The 22329-nt window shown below is 41.4% G+C and overlaps 1 protein-coding gene across 5 annotated transcripts in view; it reads right to left on the bottom strand.

Moving 5' to 3' along the window:
* The window catches only part of IL5RA (interleukin 5 receptor subunit alpha), a 230539-nt gene extending 213578 nt beyond the window's left edge, over positions 1-16961 (bottom strand). Inside the window, exons 1-2 of one of the 5 annotated variants that reach the window (XM_073645053.1) lie at positions 16657-16961; positions 13842-13949 (exon numbers count right to left, since the gene is read on the bottom strand). The gene's annotated coding sequence lies outside the window, so the exon portion shown is untranslated. Of the gene's footprint in view, positions 1-5767; positions 5943-10439; positions 10647-13841; positions 13950-16656 lie in introns of those variants that run through there. The other 4 variants (XM_073645052.1, XM_073645055.1, XM_073645056.1 and 1 more) reach the window with 4 other exon arrangements.
* Positions 16962-22329: the final 5368 nt, after the last annotated feature.

Here is a 22329-nt window from a genome sequence, read left to right as displayed (position 1 = left end):
AGAATAGGGATGCTGACATCTCCGGCAAATTTTCTTCAGTGCCACAGAGTAAAAGATCATCTACATACTGTAGAAGGGTGACCTGAGGGTTCTCTTGAACCCATGGCTCCAGAATAGACTTCATAGAATAAGTGAATTGGTTAGGAGAGTTCTGGGCTCTTTGCGGAGTCCTGGTCCATGTAAGCTGTGCTCCTTGAAAGGTGAAGGCAGAAAGAAACCACGAATCTTCATGTAAGGGTATACTGAAGAAGGCGTTGGCCAGATCTAACACCGTAAACAAGGTGGCCGTTGGAGGCACCTGAGACAAAAGGGTGTTTGGGTTGGGTACCACTGGAGTTTCTAAAATGGTAGCTGCATTGACGGCTCTGAGATCCTGAACCAACCGGTATCTTGGAGGCTCTCCCGGAGCGGTTTTCCTTTTTACAGGAAAGAGGGGTGTATTGCATGGAGATACACATCTGACAAGGACTCCTGATTCCAGGAGGGAAACGATTTGGGTACCCAAGCTTTGTTCTTGTGCAGCCTTGAGGGGGTATTGTGGCAACCGTGGGTACCTGTGTCCAGGCTTGAGGTGTACCTGGACCGGGGGAACCTGCAGGAGGCCAACGTCCTCTGGCCCGCTGGACCACAGAGAGTGAGGGAACTGTGAGGTTGTATGGTCATCATCATGAGAGGGAAGGCTTTAAGAACACCGCGGTCTTCAGTCCCTTGTTTGGAATGAGGGTCCCGCAAAAGAAGCTCCATACCATGGTTTCCGAAGGTAATTGTTGCCTTCATCCGCTCTAAGAGATCGGCTCCCAACAGGTTGACAGAGCAAGTTTCAGAGACCAAGAATCTTGTGAGTACTCCGGTGAACGGTCCTGCAGACACAGGGACTGTGAGTGGAGAGGAAATATGTTGGCCTTCCACCCCAACACAGGTGAGGGTATCCGGTGATAGGGATACAGAAGGAGGGAGCTGTGCAGAGGAAATGACAGATGTGGCCGCCCCAGTGTCCACCAGGAACTCCAGTGGTTGATGGTCCACCTGTAAAGTGACAGTCCCACAGGCGGCCGTGAGATGCGTAGCCGGGAAAGTGGACACTGGTTGACCGAGCCGTCATTGGCGTGGATGAGATGGTTCACGGGAAGGTCCATGGTTGTGTGGACCGTCACGGAACGACCGGTCATGGTACTGTCTGCGGGTTGGACAGTCTCTGAGGATGTGGTCAAGATTACCACATTCCTAACACAACATTCGTCTTTCAGAATCACGAGGTTGTCTTCTGTTTCTAGATGATCCCTTGTCATCTCTTCTGTCTTGTTTTCTATATGTGGGAGGAGTATCATCACCTGTGCCTTTAACCATTACCCACTTGATTCCATGTTGGTTGCCAAGGGGTGGGTAGCTTTCTTGAGCTTGATATACCATGGCAGGAGCGGTTTTCTTCTTTGGCTTAGTATCCTTTTCCATTTTTAGCATTGATTTTTGGAAAGCTTTAACGATATCCGCCGCGTCGTTGAAAGAAGAAGAACGAATCTCGGGCCGTACTCTCAGGACTTCATCTCTGAGAGCGTCTTGTATGCCATCTACTAGGGCCTGAACCAACAGAGCGGCCTGCGTCTTGACGTGAAAACTGTATCCGAGATCCTCAAAATGCATGCTGAGTCTTGCAGCATATCTTTCCACAGATTCATCAGGGTCTTGTTGAACATCTTGTACAGACCCAGCTTGATCTGACAAGCGATTCTGAGCCCAGGCTTTTAACTGTTTCATGTATTCTAGGCCGGATTCATACGTACTAAGAGATCCTGCTTTTGTGGAATCCATGGCCTTTTGAAAGCTCTCCGTTTTCGGCTAAGTGAGCCTGGCATTCTGCAGCCAGAGTAGAACCAGCAGCAAGGGAAATTTTGCGAGCCAATCCTCCAACATGGCTCATACAGGTGTTTGTAGGGTTGACTATGGCCCCCACCCGATGTGTAAGGATGTCACCATAGCCTATTGACAGAGTGACAGGGCGTCCTGATGGGTCTACTAGATTCCGGGAGCGGCAGGGGTCCCAGACTTCTGAGGGGCTGGGGGGTGGGGCTCTTTCAGCAGTTGCTTGGAGCAAGGGCCGGAGTACGGGTAATGGATGTGGGGTGGAGGATGCCATAGGAGACGTATGGGGTAAAGGGGGGGGGGGGCTGGAGTATCTTGAGCCCATCCCTCATCTGGCTCCGTATCGTCTTGAGTAACAGTATGTTGGCGGAGGGAGAGCAGTCTGGCCTGAAATTCTGGGGAGTTGAGGAGGATATCCCCAGGGTTGTGGGTGACTCCCATAGGAAACAGGGGAAGCGTCTCAGCATCGTGGACTGGAGCAGAGGGTGTCACATTAGTTTCAGATGGGTGCTCTGGGACTGCGGGCTTTTCCACCTGTGCTGGTGGCTGGTAATATGCACCGGACGGATCTAGTAGTGGATATAGGCCGGATTGGGGCTTTCCGGGCCTCCCACAACAAGTAAGAGGTGTAGCAAGATGGCCGTGGGAGGGAGGAGTTGGAGTGGAAATGGGATAGTTCTTGGAGGCAGGAAAAGGTGTAGTAAGATGGCCGTTGGAGGGAGGAGGGGGGAGTGGGGGTGGGATTGTTCTTGGGGGCAGGCTGGGCATCGTGCCATGGGCGGCCCGCCCAGAGTGGGTTTTGCTCTCCACACACCCGACACGTCCACCCCTCCGGTAATTTGGCGTCGGCGCCATTATAGGGTGGTGACTGAGGGCTCAGTGTAGTGACAGACATCAAAGGTGCAACGGCCATTTTGGGGGCACATAACAAATCACATTCTGCAGCTTTCATGTATCCGAACAAAGGCTCGGCATTCTCTGTTCCCCCCTGCACCATCTACTCTAAGATGTGCTTGAGTCTGGTGCAAAAATCCTCACCCAACTTTCCCAACTTCTGTGTAACACACATTCTTTCTACACTGAAAACTAAAGCCTGCCTGTACTGGATAAGCTTATCATGTTATACAAATTCCTAACATTCTTCTTGCCTTCTTGCCTTCCCGTAACTCCACTAATTGGCTTAACTCCTACAGCAGCATTCCACAACTTACGAGATCTTTCAAATTTGAATATACTCAACATTTTCTTATAGAATGCAATGATCTGTCGCGACTCAGATCACTGGTGCAGTCCACAGGTCGCCATTCCTCAGTGTAGAGCACACCTCAATACACTGTTGAGATAGAGAGACACCTCAATCTAACTCCTTTCCTAGCCTTGAATGGCGACTTTACAGTGCGACTCACCACGGCACCCTGACTACAGGTCACCACCCGTCAGTGTAGAGACACCTCGATACACTGATGAGATAGAGAGACACCTCAATCTATCTCCTTTCCTACCACGGCACCACCCGACAGTGTAGAGACACCTCAATACACTGTTGAGATAGAGAGACACCTCAATCTATCTGCTTTCCTACCACGGTACCACCCGACAGTGTAGAGACACCTCAATACACTGTTTCCTAACCTTGACTTTACAGCAGTCTCTGTGTTAGACGAAGAGCACTCCTCAATTCGTCACAGATTCTTTCTCCCTTACACTACAATTCAGGAATGCTTTGAAACCTCGACTATCAGTTACGGGAGGCAGCTATCTAAGAAAAGTACAGTGACCGGGGGAGGAGGAGGTGGTGTGCACACGAGCACGCGCAGGCATGCGACGTCACTCGTTTTAACACTTGCTGGTTCAGGACGTGGTGCGGGACGCCTGAGGTCTCACCACTCGACCGATCACCCACCCAGATCCAACCTGACAACCCAACAGGAACCGCTGCGGCTGACACACAGGCAAGTGAGACATATAAAATACATCTCAACTTACCGTGTTCGATGGAGGTTCATCAGGCCTCAAATTCAGCCACCGCGGTCACCACCAGGGAAATCAGCAATATGGGTCCGGGAGGGCGGCGTACCGCTAGCCACGCCGCACATTGAGCGCCATTTGTGGGGGTCGTGATGACATTCCACTCGTCCTCCAGTCACTCCAAATTCAAACTATGAGCATGGGTCAACCATTCAAAGAATGAGTCAGACAACAAGCTGGTTCAAACTCAGAGCATGCTCAGAAGGCTACTACAGACAACGTCCTCAGCAATGTTCTGAGTTTATTTTTTACATGCACAAATCTAAATACACTACATAATGGGGAGGGGATAGGGGTTGTCCGGGGCGGGGTAAGCCATGAAAGTCCAGTGTCTGGCCACTCCTAATTGGTCCTCATCTCCTTATCTCAGTCTCTGGGCAGATATTGCAGCCGTCAGCTTATAATCTTGTTTCGTTTCTCTGAAATAAGTCTTGGCAACACTGGAACTGTCTTAGTTTAAGTTTCGATTTGAGTATTACGTAGCAAGGAAAGCTTATTGTTATATGACACAAAATGGTGGTTAGTACATTAGCAAAAAAGCGTATAAAAGTTACAAAAGTATAAAAGTTACAAATATATATATTCTCTTTTTCCCCGACAAGGGCAACTAAGGAGTGGCTCCGTAAGAAGCATTTCAAGGTCCTGCAGTGGCCTAGCCAGTCTCCAGACCTGAACCCAATAGAAAATCTTTGGAGGGAGCTGAAACTCAATGTTTCCCAGCGACAGCCCCGAAACCTGAAAGAGATGGAGAAGATCTGTATGGAGGAGGGGGCCAAAATCCCTGCTGCAGTGTGTGCAAACCTGGTCAAGAACTACAGGAAACGTCTGACCTCTGTAATTGTAACAAAGGTTTCTGGACCAAATATTAAGTTCTCTTTTTCTATTGTATCAAATACTTATTTCATGGAATAAAATGCAAATTAATTATGTAACAATCATACAATGTGATTATCTGGATTATTTTTAGATTCTGTCTCTCACAGGTGAAATAACCGACGATAACAATTACAGATCTCTCCATTCTCTGTAGGTGGGAAAACTTGCAAAATCGGCAGAGTATCACATACTTATTCTCCCCACTGTGTATGTATGTTATGTATCTGTCTCACACAACCACATCAGGTGAGCACCACTGATCAACCCATCCTCCTCACTTAGGGTCTTACTCTATGTGTTTGCTCTATTCCCTTACAGCTTTACTTCTGTCACTCATCTGTTCGGCACTACATTCCCTTGGATATTTTACTGTCATACCGTGATGGGGAACATCACTTTCTGCAGATGTTTCCCATCCTCCTCTGAGGATTCAAAAATTATTGTGTTTTCCATAACTTATTTCTTCATCAAGAAAAACATCTGTCATTGTTACAATTTACTCTTTACTTTTAGCTGTATTTCAGAACTTTCAGCAATTAAATATTATTTTATGCTCTTTTGCTACATAGTAAAACACTTGGTGACATCTCTAGCGGGCGCTGTACGTTGTTCTGTTCTGTATCATTTTCTGTTTTTTTTGTCCAGGAATTGTACTCTGCTGACAAATCGTGAACAATTGTTTTCTATCCTGTTTTATTTACCTGTTGCTATTCCATTTTTAATAGATATATGGGCACAAGAGGATATATATATCTACATGCTTTATGTGCACATGCAGCTTCGCATCTAACAAAAATGCCGCCAGATTGCGGTCCATGTCTTTGTGCCCAATTATACTACCATACAATGCCAGATAAGAGCACTATGCAACACCAACATGACACCGCCACAATCTGCCTACATTACACTCCCATATAAATGCAGCTTGCGATGTGATTGGAGTATAAGGAATAGACACAGTCCTATGAACGACATTTCCAGCCCGTCTCCTCTTTGTTCTTACCGTACCCAGCCGCCACCGTCTGGTGACTATCAGCTCATGTGGCTGCTCTCATCGTCACGCTGAGATCCGGGCTGCTCCATGAGTGAGGATCCTTATCAAAACTAATTTCACTTTTAAAGTTTTTCATTTGTCCAAGTGGAGCCACGAAATCCAAAGCAGCTCGGAGATCTCCACCCACATGAAAATATGCCGTGTTCAGAGACAAAGATCTGGCCGTCATCCAAATATCCACTCACTTCTGAGAGCAGTTTCCAACTAATGAAACTTTGAAAAAACTTCTTCATATATTTAAGATGTCACTTAAGAGGCTGTCCACTACTTTATCACTGATGATCTATACTTAGGATAGGTGATCAATGTCTGATCGGTGGAGGTGCCGGGTGTTAGACCTCGACCAATCAGCTGCTCTTGGCGTCGGCGGCCGCCGGCCGGAAATGCTCAACTGCGGAGCTGCTAAGTCTTCTGATAGCGGCCGCGGCCGAGTACTGCACATCCATCTCCATATTGATTTGAACAGGAGGCGGATGTGCAGTACCCAGCCACGGCCACTATTAGAAGATGGAGCAGCTCCCCAATTGAGCATTTCCGGTCGGTGGCTGCCGCCGCCGCCGCTACCACCGACAGCAACTGATCGGCAGGGGTGCCCGGTGTCGGACCCCAACCAATTAGACATTGATGACCTATCCTAAGTATGATGATAAAGAATGATAAAGAAGTGGACAACCTCTTTAAGATTCTCTCCAGCCAGTATCCAAATAACAATGTCACTCCAAGCTATAATAAATACATTGTAACTATTGTAAGTATAGTTTCCTGCTCAATTCCAAAAAGCAATAAAAAGGTTATTATGTTACTCTAGTAGCTCTACAAAATCCAAATGTTATGTAAGCTAGAAATACTGGTGCAGTCACTGTGTATATACATTACATTACTGATCCTGAGTTACATCCTGTATTATACTCCAGAGCTGCACTCACTATTCTGCTGGTGCAGTCACTGTGTACATACATTACATTACTGATCCTGAGTTACATCCTGTATTATACTCCAGAGCTGCACTCACTATTCTGCTGGTGCAGTCACTGTGTACATACATTACATTACTGATCCTGAGTTACCTCCTGTATTATACTCCAAAGCTGCACTCACTATTCTGCTGGTGCAGTCACTGTGTACATACATTACATTACTGATCCTGAGTTACATCCTGTATTATACTCCAGAGCTGCACTCACTATTCTGCTGGTGCAGTCACTGTGTACATACATTACATTACTGATCCTGAGTTACATCCTGTATTATACTCCAGAGCTGCACTCACTATTCTGCTGGTGCAGTCACTGTGTACATACATTACATTACTGATCCTGAGTTACATCCTGTATTATACCCCAGAGCTGCACTCACTATTCTGCTGGTGCAGTCACTGTGTACATACATTACATTACTGATCCTGAGTTACATCCTGTATTATACTCCAGAGCTGCACTCTCTATTCTGCAGGTGCAGTCACTGTGTACATACATTACATTACTGATCCTGAGTTACATCCTGTATTATACTCCAGAGCTGCACTCACTATTCTGCTGGTGCAGTCACTGTGTACATACATTACATTACTGATCCTGAGTTACATCCTGTATTATACTCCAGAGCTGCACTCACTATTCTGCTGGTGCAGTCACTGTGTACATACATTACTGATCCTGAGTTACATCCTGTATTATACTCCAAAGCTGCATTCACTATTCTGCTGGTGCAGTCACTGTGTACATACATTACATTACTGATCCTGAGTTACATCCTGTATTATACTCCAGAGCTGCACTCACTATTCTGCTGGTGCATTCACTGTGTACATACATTACATTACTGATCCTGACTTACCTCCTGTATTATACTCCAGAGCTGCACTCACTATTCTGCTGGTGCAGTTACTGTGTACATACATTACATTACTGATCATGAGTTACATCCTGTATTATACGCCAGAGCTGCACTCACTATTCTGCTGGTGCAGTTACTGTGTACATACATTACATTACTGATCCTGAGTTACATCCAGTATTATACTCCAGAGCTGCACTCACTATTCTGCTGGTGCAGTCACTGTGTACATACATTACATTACTGATCCTGAGTTACATCCTGTATTATACTCCAGAGCTGCACTCACTATTCTGCTGGTGCAGTCACTGTGGACATACATTACATTACTGATCCTGAGTTACATCTTGTATTATACACCAGAGCTGCACTCACTATTCTGCTGGTGCAGTCACTGTGTACATACATCACATTACTGATCCTGAGTTACATCCTGTATTATACTCCAGAGCTGCACTCACTATTCTGCTGGTGCAGTCACTGTGTACATACATTACATTACTGATCCTGAGTTCCCTCCTGTATTATACTCCAGAGCTGCACTCACTATTCTGCTGGTGCAGTCACTGTGTACATACATTACATTACTGATCCTGAGTTACATCCTGTATTATACTCCAGAGCTGCACTCACTATTCTGCTGGTGCAGTCACTGTGTACATACATTACATTACTGATCCTGAGTTACATCTTGTATTATACTCCAGAGCTGCACTCACTATTCTGCTGGTGCAGTCCCTGTGTACATACATTACATTACTGATCCTGAGTTACATCCTGTATTATACTCCAGAGCTGCACTCACTATTCTGCTGGTGCAGTCACTGTGTACATACATCACATTACTGATCCTGAGTTACATCCTGTATTATACTCCAGAGCTGCACTCACTATTCTGCTGGTGCAGTCACTGTGTACATACATTACATTACTGATCCTGAGTTCCCTCCTGTATTATACTCCAGAGCTGCACTCACTATTCTGCTGGTGCAGTCACTGTGTACATACATTACATTACTGATCCTGAGTTACATCCTGTATTATACTCCAGAGCTGCACTCACTATTCTGCTGGTGAAGTCACTGTGTACATACATTACATTACTGATCCTGAGTAACATCCTGTATTATACTCCAGAGCTGCACTCACTATTCTGCTGGTGAAGTCACTGTGTACATACATTACATTACTGATCCTGAGTAACATCCTGTATTATACTCCAGAGCTGCACTCACTATTCTGCTGGTGAAGTCACTGTGTACATACATTACATTACTGATCCTGAGTAACATCCTGTATTATACTCCAGAGCTGCACTCACTATTCTGCTGGTGAAGTCACTGTGTACATACATTACATTACTGATCCTGAGTTACATCCTGTATTATACTCCAGAGCTGCACTCACTATTCTGCTGGTGAAGTCACTGTGTACATACATTACATTACTGATCCTGAGTTACATCCTGTATTATACTCCAGAGCTGCACTCACTATTCTGCTGGTGAAGTCACTGTGTACATACATTACATTACTGATCCTGAGTTACATCCTGTATTATACTCCAGAGCTGCACTCACTATTCTGCTGGTGCAGTCACTGTGTACATACATTACATTACTGATCCTGAGTTACCTCCTGTATTATACTCCAGAGCTGCACTCACTATTCTGCTGGTGCAGTCACTGTGTACATACATTACATTACTGATCCTGAGTTACCTCCTGTATTATACTCCAGAGCTGCACTCACTATTCTGCTGGTGCAGTCACTGTGTACATACATTATTTATGCTGCTCTGATCATGAGTTACATCCTGTGGAAATTCGCTGAAGTTTTAGTTCCTCCTCACACTTATTGTGTTGCAGAGATTACAATCGAGTCTCACGGGGCTTCTGTGGAGAATAATAGATTTACACTAAAATGTCTTTTATTAGTTCCATTTATATATGGAAAAGCTGGGTGGTGACAGGGATGAGCTTCCATTAATCCTCCTGTGGGGTTTATTACCCAGGACGCCTTTAAGAGATCATCTTTACTCTCTGTAATTGTAGTCTTCCCCTTGTAGTGTAAAGTTATACAATATTTCAGTATCATTCCTATATTATTTATACAGGGATATCAGGATCTCGGCTTGCTGTCAGTCTGTTTCAAACTTCATTCTTGTTCATGTAATTATCACACCAATGGGGGTCTTTCTGTGTTTTTGGGATTCTGCTCCTTCACAGGGCGCCTGTTATATTGGAGATTATATCATTGATACATTGTATCAACAGTCTATACTCTTATCTATACAGAGGAATGAAGCTCCTGGGTCTTTTCTGCCCCTTGCTGTTGGGTTTTTATATTGTAGAGACCCCTCTAATCTACAGGAGGCTGCATGTAACATCAGCCACTTCATTCCTATTACTGCACCACTTGGGGGGCCCCACAGATACACACAGAATAGGGCCCCACAGCTCCTGAGCTTAGAACATATTGTTTCTGCTCAATGTTTATAGCTATTGTTTAAATAAAAAAAAATAAACATTTTCAGTATTTGGAGAACACATGAGTAAGGTGAGAAACGCGTCAGCATTTGGACTTTTCGCAGGTTATATTGTGGTGACGTAAGAGCGGAATTCTCCCATAAACAGTGGCGTGCCGCACAATGCTGGGGTCCCGGAGGGAGTTTTTTGTAAGGAGCCTCTGTGCACTGAAGCTTGTAAATAGGTATCACTCCTAGAATACTTTTTTCATTTTTGGGTATAAAAGTATTTACATTGCTATCTCATACATCAACTTACCTGGTTGTACTTTAATCATAGTCCTGGGCGAGAAGCCAAGCCATATCCAGAGCCGACCCTGCAGATCAGCCCAGCCAGCGGCTATATGGATGGATCGCCCGGCGGCTATATGGATGGATCGCCCGGCACTACATCCCTCACTCTCCTCTCATCTATAATCTGGGTTTTATAACCTGTGAGCGGCCGCTGGAAATAAAACCTCCCAACTCTGATCATTTCTGGAGGATGTACGGAAATGCATGGAGCATGGCCTCTTAAAGGGACAGTAACCTTACACACACTCTCTCTCCATAAACTCTGCAGTTTAATACAATCTATTGTTCCCAGTTATCAAATGCTGTGGGGCTTCTGCGGTTTTCAATACTGCAAACTCTAAAACAGGGGGTGCACAACCGGTGGCCCACGGTACCATTCTGTGTGGCCCCCCAACTATATGGGCAGAAAAATGCTTGTCACACACAGAAGAGGAGTTGCAGCAGCTGAGGAGCAGCTACTAATGGTGCCCTGTGTACACATCTCTGGATGGCTCGTACATCAGGGGAATGGGGTCTCGTCAGCCGTTTAGCTCCTGATAGTAGTATGTGAATTAGACAGGAGGCCTCCGTGTCTGTGTTCTCCACTGAAGTTTATGGGAGTTCTGTATCGTTAGACAGTAAGCAAAGAACTTTTAGAGAGCCGTGTGCATGATCTCTTTTTCCTCTTTAAGGCCTATTCACACAGTTTGTTACGAGGATTTACTGCAAATCAACATAAAAATGCTCAAAATACTCTCTGAATAAAATTCCTATTAGTTTTACTTTGAAATGTTCAGAAAAAAAAAAAAAAAGAACTTTAAAGGCGCACGAAAACTTTTCAATTCAGTTGGAAACTTAAGCAAAGAGTATTTGACGCAATTTTAGATGTGGAATTAAGAGCAGAATTTATTTCGAAAAACTCTGTGTGAACACACCACGAGGCTGCAGCCCCACCATGAGCATTTGATGTTGCTGATTTTGAAAAATTAATTAGGATACTTGCATATTCGAGTTCTATTTTTTTTATGTGTTTTTATCGCATTTTTGACGCCGCGGTCTTTGTCTCTTTACGGCCTTTGCTTTAAATAAAAATCTGCTTTGTTTTTGATACTTTTCTAGTATTTGGCGTTGACAAAGCTTCATTGATGCAGTCAGGTGCAGATTACATGTGTTTTATTACCTGTGGAATTTCCGCATCTAATGTAAGTCTATTCCACACAGGTAACTCCGCGGACCCCCAGGGGAAATTGACATGTTGCGGATTTGAAACACGCAACGCAGGTCAATTTATGAAGCATAAAAAAAAAAAAAACAGTACAGTGATCTCTGTAAATCCCATCCACGTTTCTGGAGTCCTGAAAGTAGAATTTGTACCTTTCAGACATTTATGGTATATACTTTTGATATGCCATAAATGTCACAGTAGGTAATGCACCTTTAATATTTAGTGTGGCCACTTGACCAAAAAAGGTTGTGCACCCCTGCTCTAAGTGACTGGCCCTTTAAGAGACTGGTTAACACCCAAGTCTTGGTACACCTCTAAGTGTTGATTTCTATTCTCTCCAGATCTCTATTTGTTCAGGGGCTATAGCCAAGCTCACCCTGAGATTCCGATTTCATACATGAAAGGCCGAGGTACAGACAGAGCAAAGAAAGAAAGAAACGTACCCACTTTTCAGAAGAGATTGGCAGTCTGTTCAAGTTCAGAGCTGAGTGACTTTCAAAGAGGACAATGATGGAGAATGTCACAATTTCCAGACATTTTTTTTATTGTTATTCTTGGGGAATTATACAGTAATGTTGGTGAGCAATAAATTAATGTTCAGAGGCTGGGACTGTCCCGGAAGGCAGAGGTACAGGTGACAGCCCGTGTCTCTGCAACGTGCAAGATAGAACCACTTCACAGCCACAGGATGCAAATATCTCAGCCCCCCTGCAACCACAGAAACTGATATTCGCATCCAACGCTGCAGCTGCGTCATATAGTAATGAAAGAACTATAGCAAAGGAAAAGAAGGAAGAGGAGCGAGACACCAGAAACCCCATGAAGATCCCAGCTAAAGGTCATTTCCCCATAAAACCAAGAGATGCAGAAAATAGCAACCACAGCACAACCATCCTACAATCTGATAACATTCCCAACAGACCCCAATACCATGGACCCTGGCTCTGCCGCCATCTTAAATTCTACTTAGTCTATAAGGCTATGTGCCCACGATGCAGAAATGAAGAAGAAAATTTCTACAGCGTTTCTGCATGTTCTTGGCAGTCAAAAACGCTTGCGGATTTTACACGCGGATTTGACTTGCGTTTTTTAAGTGCATTGGGACCTCAAATCCGCATGCGGAAATGCACAAATAATGGACATGCTGCTGATTTTTCCGCTGCGGAAAATTCCACAGCATGGGCACAGAACATGCAGATTTTCATTGGGGATCATGGGGCACGGATTACCAAGCGTTTTTAAAGAGTTTCTGCTATGGAAATTCCGCATCAAAAATGCTTGAAAAATGCATAGTGGGCACACAGCCTAACAACCTTCTAAAACACTTAATTTGCAAATCATGGGTAATTGAAACATAATCTGCTGTCAGATTAGAGCCAAATGCTAAAAAAAACCTCCCAAATCCTGACCTCAAACTTCTCCTAGTTGAGAGTTTGTCACAAACAAAGTTGTTACATTTTAACTGCACTGAAAAATGTTATGTCTAGTCTACACTGAATACAATTCTAGGAAGTTCTAATTTTTGACATGTTTCCCAGCTGTGTATAGAGATTTTAGCTTCCAGTACATCCCCAAGGCCACGGCCCCACTATCAGTATTCGGTCAGTATTTTTTCTCAGGATTCGGAGCCAAACCAGGTGAAGAACAATCAGAGAAAAGGTATAATAGAAACAAGTCACCAATTCTGCATTTATCACCCACTCCTGGTTTTGGCTCCCACTCCTGAGAAAAAATACTGACGGAATACTGACCAAATACTGATAGTGGGGCAGTGGCCTAAAAGAAAGTTCCTGATAATGGGGAAGACTAGAATCACAAACTGTTAGAAAGATACAGGACAATCAGCCAGTGCAGATTCCACGGTGCCTGTATCATTCTATACACATGTATATAGAGATGTCATTTATTTATTTCGATTGTCAGCCATTCCACGGGATCGAGCAGATAAACATAAATACTTCTTTGCTACAAATCGATAAAAAGATATCCAAACCCCAAAAATAAGAAGAATGTAACAAGAATAATTGCCAGACACACCAAAAGAACAAAGAATACTGAATATACAAGAAAGATGCAAATACATCATGTAAAATGTATAGCCTTGTAAGGTTCAAGTTGTCTATTTCAGCTAGAAGGTCAGAGGATGATCAGGATTTCGCTCACCTAATTTGTGCAGTCCGTACCCTGTATCGTTATTTGCACACTACTGCGCCCATCAAACCAATAGTAGAAGAAATCAGAAACCCCGATCCTTAATTAGTGGTGGAGAAACTGCAGAAAAATCAAGAAAGATCCATTATTACAATGAACATGTTTCAGTACTGAACAGTAGAGGGATTTACTGGTTTCAGAGAAGTTCGGTCCCCAGGACCGGCGGAGTCTGACTTTCCACAGCTGTCCTGGTGTCTCTTGATTGTCTGCAGCACTTACATCTCGTCTACAGTGCTGCTGCTAATCACTGAGCTCAGTGGTTCTGCCCATGTAGCTGGAACAAGCCACTGAGCTCAGTGAACAGCAGCAGTGCTGCAAACAGTAGAGCCCAGGTCAGTGGTAGAGACTCAGTGCTTGACCCTGGGAGGGTAGGTAAAGCACAGTTTGTTTATCTTACATCAAACAGCGCCTCTTTAAAGGGAACCTGTCACCAGAAAAAAATGCTATTAACCTGCAAATATGCGGTTAATCTGCAGGTTAACAGAGTTATTATGCTGCCCGGCGCCTGCACGCAGCCGAATGCAGTGGGAGAAAAAGAACTCCCCCAGCATTCAGTTTCAGTCATGGGGGAGAATACTCCGCCTTGACTATACAGAGCAGCGTCTGTAACCGCGCCCCGGCCCTGACTGACCCTCCCTCTGCATTTTGGCCCCGTCCCCATCACTGACACCGAATGCTGGCAGCGAGAATAAAGTTAATTTTCTCCCTGCTGCACGCAGGCGCCGGGCAGCATAATAACACTGTTAACCTGCAGATTAACCGTATATCTACAGGTTAATAGCTTTATTTCTGGTGACAGGTTCACTATAAAGCTATGTGCACACTACGTCTTTTTCCCAGGAGAATCCACTAAAGGAAAAATGGTTTTGCTGCTGTTTTGGCTGCGGCTCGGCTGATGGCGTCTATTGCTCAATACTTCCTAGCAGAAGCTGTCCAAAGAAGGAGCATGTCACTTCTATTAAGCACACCAGGGCTTCCGACCTTGACGCAGCTAAAAGATGTGATAAAGATGGAACATCCACCTGAAGAAGACGCTGTGGGCAGGTAGCCATACATTGGGGATAAGGAAAGGAGTTCAGAGCGCAGCTTAGCTGTAGGTCATTCCACATCCATCCCACTGGGATAATTAACCATTGTACTCGATGATCCTCCCGGCCTCAGCCTCACCTCCTCTGTCACCTCCAGCTTTCCTGTTATTGTAGTATCACAGTATATATCCGCTCTGCCTGTAATCTCTCAGGATCTGTTTCTATGATACTTTGTACATCAGGAACGTTCATTTCCATTGGTCCTTACAGAGAAGCTCCGCCCCTCACATTTATTTATAAATATCTGATTGTTTTATTTATTGTTATTCCGGTGTTTCCAGTATCATGTGATTATAAGATTTCCCTGCATGTTACTTATTGTCTCATTGTTAGAATAATCTATTGTGAGTGAGTCCTGGCTCCAAAATGGTTACCAGTAACATCTACTACATTGTCTGTACTCAGAGAGTTATCACTGTGTTATCTGTGGTGTTACATAGGACTGCAGGTGACATCTACTACATTATCTGTACTCAGAGAGTTATCACTGTGTTATCTGTGGTGTTACATAGGACTGCAGGTGACATCTACTACATTATCTGTACTCAGAGAGTTATCACTGTGTTATCTGTGGTGTTACATAGGACTGCAGGTGACATCTACTACATTATCTGTACTCAGAGAGTGATCACTGTGTTATCTGTGGTGTTACATAGGACTGCAGGTGACATCTACTACATTATCTGTACTCAGAGAGTTATCACTGTGTTATCTGTGGAATTACATAGGACTGCAGGTGACATCTACTACATTATCTGTACTCAGAGAGATATCACTGTATTATCTGTGGTGTTACATAGGACTGCAGGTGACATCTACTACATTATCTGTACTCAGAGAGTTATCACTGTGTTATCTGTGGTGTTACATAGGACTGCAGGTGACATCTACTACATTATCTGTACTCAGAGAGATATCACTGTATTATCTGTGGTGTTACATAGGACTGCAGGTGACATCTACTACATTATCTGTACTCAGAGAGTTATCACTGTGTTATCTGTGGTGTTACATAGGACTGCAGGTGACATCTACTACATTATCTGTACTCAGAGAGTTATCACTGTGTTATCTGTGGTGTTACATAGGACTGCAGGTGACATCTACTACATTATCTGTACTCAGAGAGTTATCACTGTGTTATCTGTGGTGTTACATAGGACTGCAGGTGACATCTACTACATTATCTGTACTCAGGGAGTTATCACTGTTATCTGTGGTGTTACATAGGACTGCAGGTGACATGTACATTATCTGTACTCAGGGAGTTATCACTGTGTTATCTGTGGTGTTACATAGGACTGCAGATGACATCTACTACATGATCTGTTCTCACTCACTGTGTTCTCTGTGGTGTTACATAGGACTGCAGGTGACATCTACTACATGATCTGTTCTCACTCACTGTGTTCTCTGTGGTGTTACATAGGACTGCAGGTGACATCTATTACATTATCTGTACTCAGAGAGTGATCACTGTGTTATCTGTGGCGTTACATAGGACTGCAGATGACATCTACTACATGATCTGTTCTCACTCACTGTGTTCTCTGTGGTGTTACATAGGACTGCAGGTGACATCTATTACATTATCTGTACTCAGAGAGTTATCACTGTGTTATCTGTGGTGTTACATAGGACTGCAGATGACATCTACTACATGATCTGTTCTCACTCACGGTGTTATCTGTGGCGTTACTGATCTGTCATGGATGTGATCTCCCGTGCTTCTCATGTTGTTGGATCCTTTGTATCCCCTACATGGTTCTCACCTCGCTTCTCCAGGTTCGCTCTCCTCCTCTGCGGCCGCTTCACTGAGAGGTGATTACCCAAAACCAGATTGTGAAACTTTCCCTACAGCTTTGCTTCGCTTACGACGACCCTGCCCCGAGCACAAACCACATCCACAACAATGTATGACATCAGGAGTAATGATACAATGTAACGCCACCTATATGTTCTGTATAATAAATACTGTGCACATGTCCCATTACCAGGCAGAGCTATTATGGGGTCCTACAACCCAGGAGACCCCTAACCTGTAAAACGACAGGTTTAGCATGTGATCACCGGGAAGGGGCGTGAATTCAGTGGGGCCCAATATTTGCTTTGGAGCTCCAAGGTTACCCGGGTATTGGCATTGTCTCTTCCCAATACATTATATTCTGCATTAACCTGTGATGAGACATTACTGCATTCCTCCTCTACTGGGACTGAAATAACATTAGACTTTGCATATTTTCAACTTGCTGAACTTGACGTGATAGTAAAATGGTGAAGACCCTGATTTATTACTGAGAGCAAAACCTCCTAGATCTGCAATACAGAAAGACATCACATAAAGAAGATATATCCTTCAATATAAAGGATAGTATTATAGTACAGTAGTTATATTCTTGCACATGGGAGCAGTATTATAGTAGTTATATTCTTGTACATAGGGGGCAGTATTATAGTAGTTATATTCTTGTACATAGGGGCAGTATTATAGTAGTTATATTCTTGTACATAGGGGCAGTATTATAGTAGTTATATTCTTGTACATAGGGGGCAGTATTATAGTAGTTATATTCTTGTACATAGGGGCAGTATTATAGTAGTTATTCTTGTACATAGGGGCAGTATTATAGTAGTTATATTCTTGTACATAGGAGCAGTATTATAGTAGTTATATTCTTGTACATAGGGGGCAGTATTATAGTAGTTATATTCTTGTACATAGGAGCAGTATTATAGTAGTTATATTCTTGTACATAGGAGCAGTATTATAGTAGTTATATTCTTGTACATAGTGGCAGTATTATAGTAGTTATATTCTTGTACATAGGGGCAGTATTATAGTAGTTATGTTCTTGTACATAGGATCAGTATTATAGTAGTTATATTCTTGTACATAGGGGCAGAATTATAGTAGTTATATTCTTGTACATAGGGGCAGAATTATAGTAGTTATACTGTACATAGGAACAGTATTATAGTAGTTATATTCTTGTACATAGGAGCAGTATTATAGTAGTTATATTCTTGTACATAGGGGGCAGTATTATAGTAGTTATATTCCTGTACATAAGGGGCAGTATTATAGTAGTTATATTCTTGTACATAGGGGGCAGTATTATAGTAGTTATATTCTTGTACATAGGGGGCAGTATTATAGTAGTTATATTCTTGTACATAGGGGGCAGTATTATAGTAGTTATATTCTTGTACATAGGGGGCAGTATTATAGCAGTTATATTCTTGTACATAGGGGGCAGTATTATAGCAGTTATATTCTTGTACATAGGGGGCAGTATTATAGCAGTTATATTCTTGTACATAGGGGGCAGTATTATAGTAGTTATATTCTTGTACATAGGGGGCAGTATTATAGTAGTTATATTCTTGCACATAGAGGGCAGTATTATAGTAGTTATATTCTTGTACATAGGGGCAGTATTATAGTAGTTATATTCTTGTACATAGGGGCAGTATTATAGTAGTTATATTCTTGTACATAGGATCAGTATTATAGTAGTTATATTCTTGTACATAGGGACAGAATTATAGTAGTTATATTCTTGTACATAGGGACAGAATTATAGTAGTTATATTCTTGTACATAGGAGCAGTATTATAGTAGTTATATTCTTGTACATAGGAGCAGTATTATAGTAGTTATATTCTTGTACATAGGGGCAGAATTATAGTAGTTATATTCTTGTACATAGGAGCAGTATTATAGTAGTTATATTCTTGTACATAGGGGGCAGTATTATAGTAGTTATATTCTTGTACATAGGGGGCAGTATTATAGTAGTTATATTCTTGTACATAGGGGCAGAATTATAGTAGTTATATTCTTGTACATAGGAGCAGTATTATAGTAGTTATATTCTTGTACATAGGGGGCAGTATTATAGTAGTTATATTCTTGTACATAGGGGGCAGTATTATAGTAGTTATATTCTTGTACATAGGAGCAGTATTATAGTAGTTATATTCTTGTACATAGGAACAGTATTATAGTAGTTATATTCTTGTACATAGGAGCAGTATTATAGTAGTTATATTCTTGTACATAGGGGCAGAATTATAGTAGTTATATTCTTGTACATAGGAGCAGTATTATAGTAGTTATATTCTTGTACATAGGGGGCAGTATTATAGTAGTTATATTCCTGTACATAGGGGGCAGTATTATAGTAGTTATATTCCTGTACATAGGGGGCAGTATTATAGTAGTTATATTCTTGTACATAGGGGGCAGTATTATAGTAGTTATATTCTTGTACATAGGGGGCAGTATTATAGTAGTTATATTCTTGTACATAGGGGGCAGTATTATAGTAGTTATATTCTTGTACATAGGGGCAGTATTATAGTAGTTCTATTCTTGTACATAGGGGGCAGTATTATAGTAGTTCTATTCTTGTACATAGGGGGCAGTATTATAGTAGTTATATTCCTGTACATAGGAGCAGTATTATAGTAGTTATATTCTTGTACATAGGAGCAGTATTATAGTAGTTATATTCTTGTACATAGGGGCAGTATTATAGTAGTTATATTCTTGTACATAGGGGCAGTATTATAGTAGTTATATTCTTGTACATAGGGGGCAGTATTATAGTAGTTATATTCTTGTACATAGGGGGCAGTATTATAGTAGTTATATTCTTGTACATAGGGGGCAGTATTATAGTAGTTCTATTCTTGTACATAGGGGCAGTATTATAGTAGTTCTATTCTTGTACATAGGGAGCAGTATTATAGTAGTTATATTCTTGTACATAGGAGCAGTATTATAGTAGTTATATTCTTGTACATAGGGAGCAGTATTATAGTAGTTATATTCTTGTACATAGGAGCAGTATTATAGTAGTTATATTCTTGTACATAGGGGGCAGTATTATAGTAGTTATATTCTTGTACATAGGGGTCAGCATTATAGTAGTTATATTCTTGTACATAGGGATCAGTATTATAGTAGTTATATTCTTGTACATAGGGGCAGTATTATAGTAGTTATATTCTTGTACATAGGATCAGTATTATAGTAGTTATATTCTTGTACATAGGGGCAGAATTATAGTAGTTATATTCTTGTACATAGGGGTCAGCATTATAGTAGTTATATTCTTGTACATAGGGATCAGTATTATAGTAGTTATATTCTTGTACATAGGGGCAGTATTATAGTAGTTATATTCTTGTACATAGGATCAGTATTATAGTAGTTATATTCTTGTACATAGGGGCAGAATTATAGTAGTTATATTCTTGTACATAGGGGCAGAATTATAGTAGTTATACTGTACATAGGAACAGTATTATAGCAGTTATATTCTTGTACATAGGAGCAGTATTATAGTAGTTATATTCTTGTACATAGGGGGCAGTATTATAGTAGTTATATTCCTGTACATAGGGGGCAGTATTATAGTAGTTATATTCCTGTACATAAGGGGCAGTATTATAGTAGTTATATTCTTGTACATAGGGGGCAGTATTATAGTAGTTATATTCTTGTACATAGGAGCAGTATTATAGTAGTTATATTCTTGTACATAGGAGCAGTATTATAGCAGTTATATTCTTGTACATAGGGGGCAGTATTATAGTAGTTATAGTCTTGTACATAGGGAGCAGTATTATAGTAGTTATATTCTTGTACATAGGAGCATTATTATAGTAGTTATATTCTTGTACATAGGAGCAGTATTATAGTAGTTATATTCTTGTACATAGGAGCAGTATTATAGTAGTTATATTCTTGTAGACAGGAACAGTATTATAGCAGTTATATTCTTGTACATAGGGGTAGTATTATAGTAGTTATATTCTTGTACATAGGAGCAGTATTATAGTAGTTATATTCTTGTACATAGGGGCAGTATTATAGTAGTTATATTCTTGTACATAGGAGCAGTATTATAGTAGTTATATTCTTGTACAGTACATAGGAGCAGTATTATAGTAGTTATATTCTTGTACATAGGGGGTAGTATTATAGTAGTTATATTCTTGTACATAGGGGGCAGTATTATAGTAGTTATATTCTTGTACATAGGGGCAGTATTATAGTAGTTATATTCTTGTACATAGGAGTAGTATTATAGTAGTTATATTCTTGTACATAGGGGGCAGTATTATAGTAGTTATATTCTTGTACATAGGGGCAGTATTATAGTAGTTATATTCTTGTACATAGGGGGCAGTATTATAGTAGTTATATTCTTGTACATAGGGGCAGTATTATAGTAGTTATATTCTTGTACATAGGGGCAGTATTATAGTAGTTATATTCTTGTACATAGGAGCAGTATTATAGTAGCTATATTCTTGTACATAGGGGCAATATTATAGTAGTTATATTCTTGTACATAGGGGGCAGTATTATAGTAATTATATTCTTGTACATAGGGGCAGTATTATAGTAGTTATATTCTTGTACATAGGAGCAGTATTATAGTAGTTATATTCTTGTACATAGGGGCAATATTATAGTAGTTATATTCTTGTACATAGGGGGCAGTATTATAGTAATTATATTCTTGTACATAGGGGCAGTATTATAGTAGTTATATTCTTGTACATAGGGGGCAGTATTATAGTAGTTATATTCTTGTACATAGGGGCAGTATTATAGTAGTTATATTCTTGTACATAGGGGCAGTATTATAGTAGTTATATTCTTGTACATAGGAGCAGTATTATAGTAGTTATATTCTTGTACCTAGGGGGCAGTATTATAGTAATTATATTCTTGTACATAGGGGCAGTATTATAGTAGTTATATTCTTGTACATAGGGGGCAGTATTATAGTAGTTATATTCTTGTACATAGGGGCAGTATTATAGTAGTTATATTCTTGTACATAGGGGCAGTATTATAGTAGTTATATTCTTGTACATAGGAGCAGTGTTATAGTAGTTATATTCTTGTACATAGGAGCAGTATTATAGTAGTTATATTCTTGTACCTAGGGGGCAGTATTATAGTAGTTATATTCTTGTACATAGGAGCAGTATTATAGTAGTTATATTCTTGTACATAGGAGCAGTATTATAGTAGTTATATTCTTGTACATAGGAGCAGTATTATAGTAGTTATATTCTTGTACATAGGGGACAGTATTATAGCAGTTATATTCTTGTATATAGTAGCAGTATTATAGTAGTTATATTCTTGTACATAGGGGGCAGTATTATAGTAGTTATATTCTTGTACATAGGAGCAGTATTATAGTAGTTATATTCTTGTACATAGGAGCAGTATTATAGTAGTTATATTCTTGTACATAGGGGGAAGTATTATAGTAGTTATATTCTTGTACACAGGGGCAGTATTATAGTAGTTATAGTCTCCT

Source organism: Phyllobates terribilis, unplaced genomic scaffold, assembly GCF_046119375.1.
Source record: "Phyllobates terribilis strain yellow unplaced genomic scaffold, ASM4611937v1 Scaffold_8__6_contigs__length_399053987, whole genome shotgun sequence".
In the NCBI taxonomy this organism is placed as follows: Eukaryota; Metazoa; Chordata; class Amphibia; order Anura; family Dendrobatidae; genus Phyllobates; species Phyllobates terribilis.
Note: the sequence above shows the minus strand (reverse complement) of the source record. Positions and strands in the feature narration are given on the sequence as shown.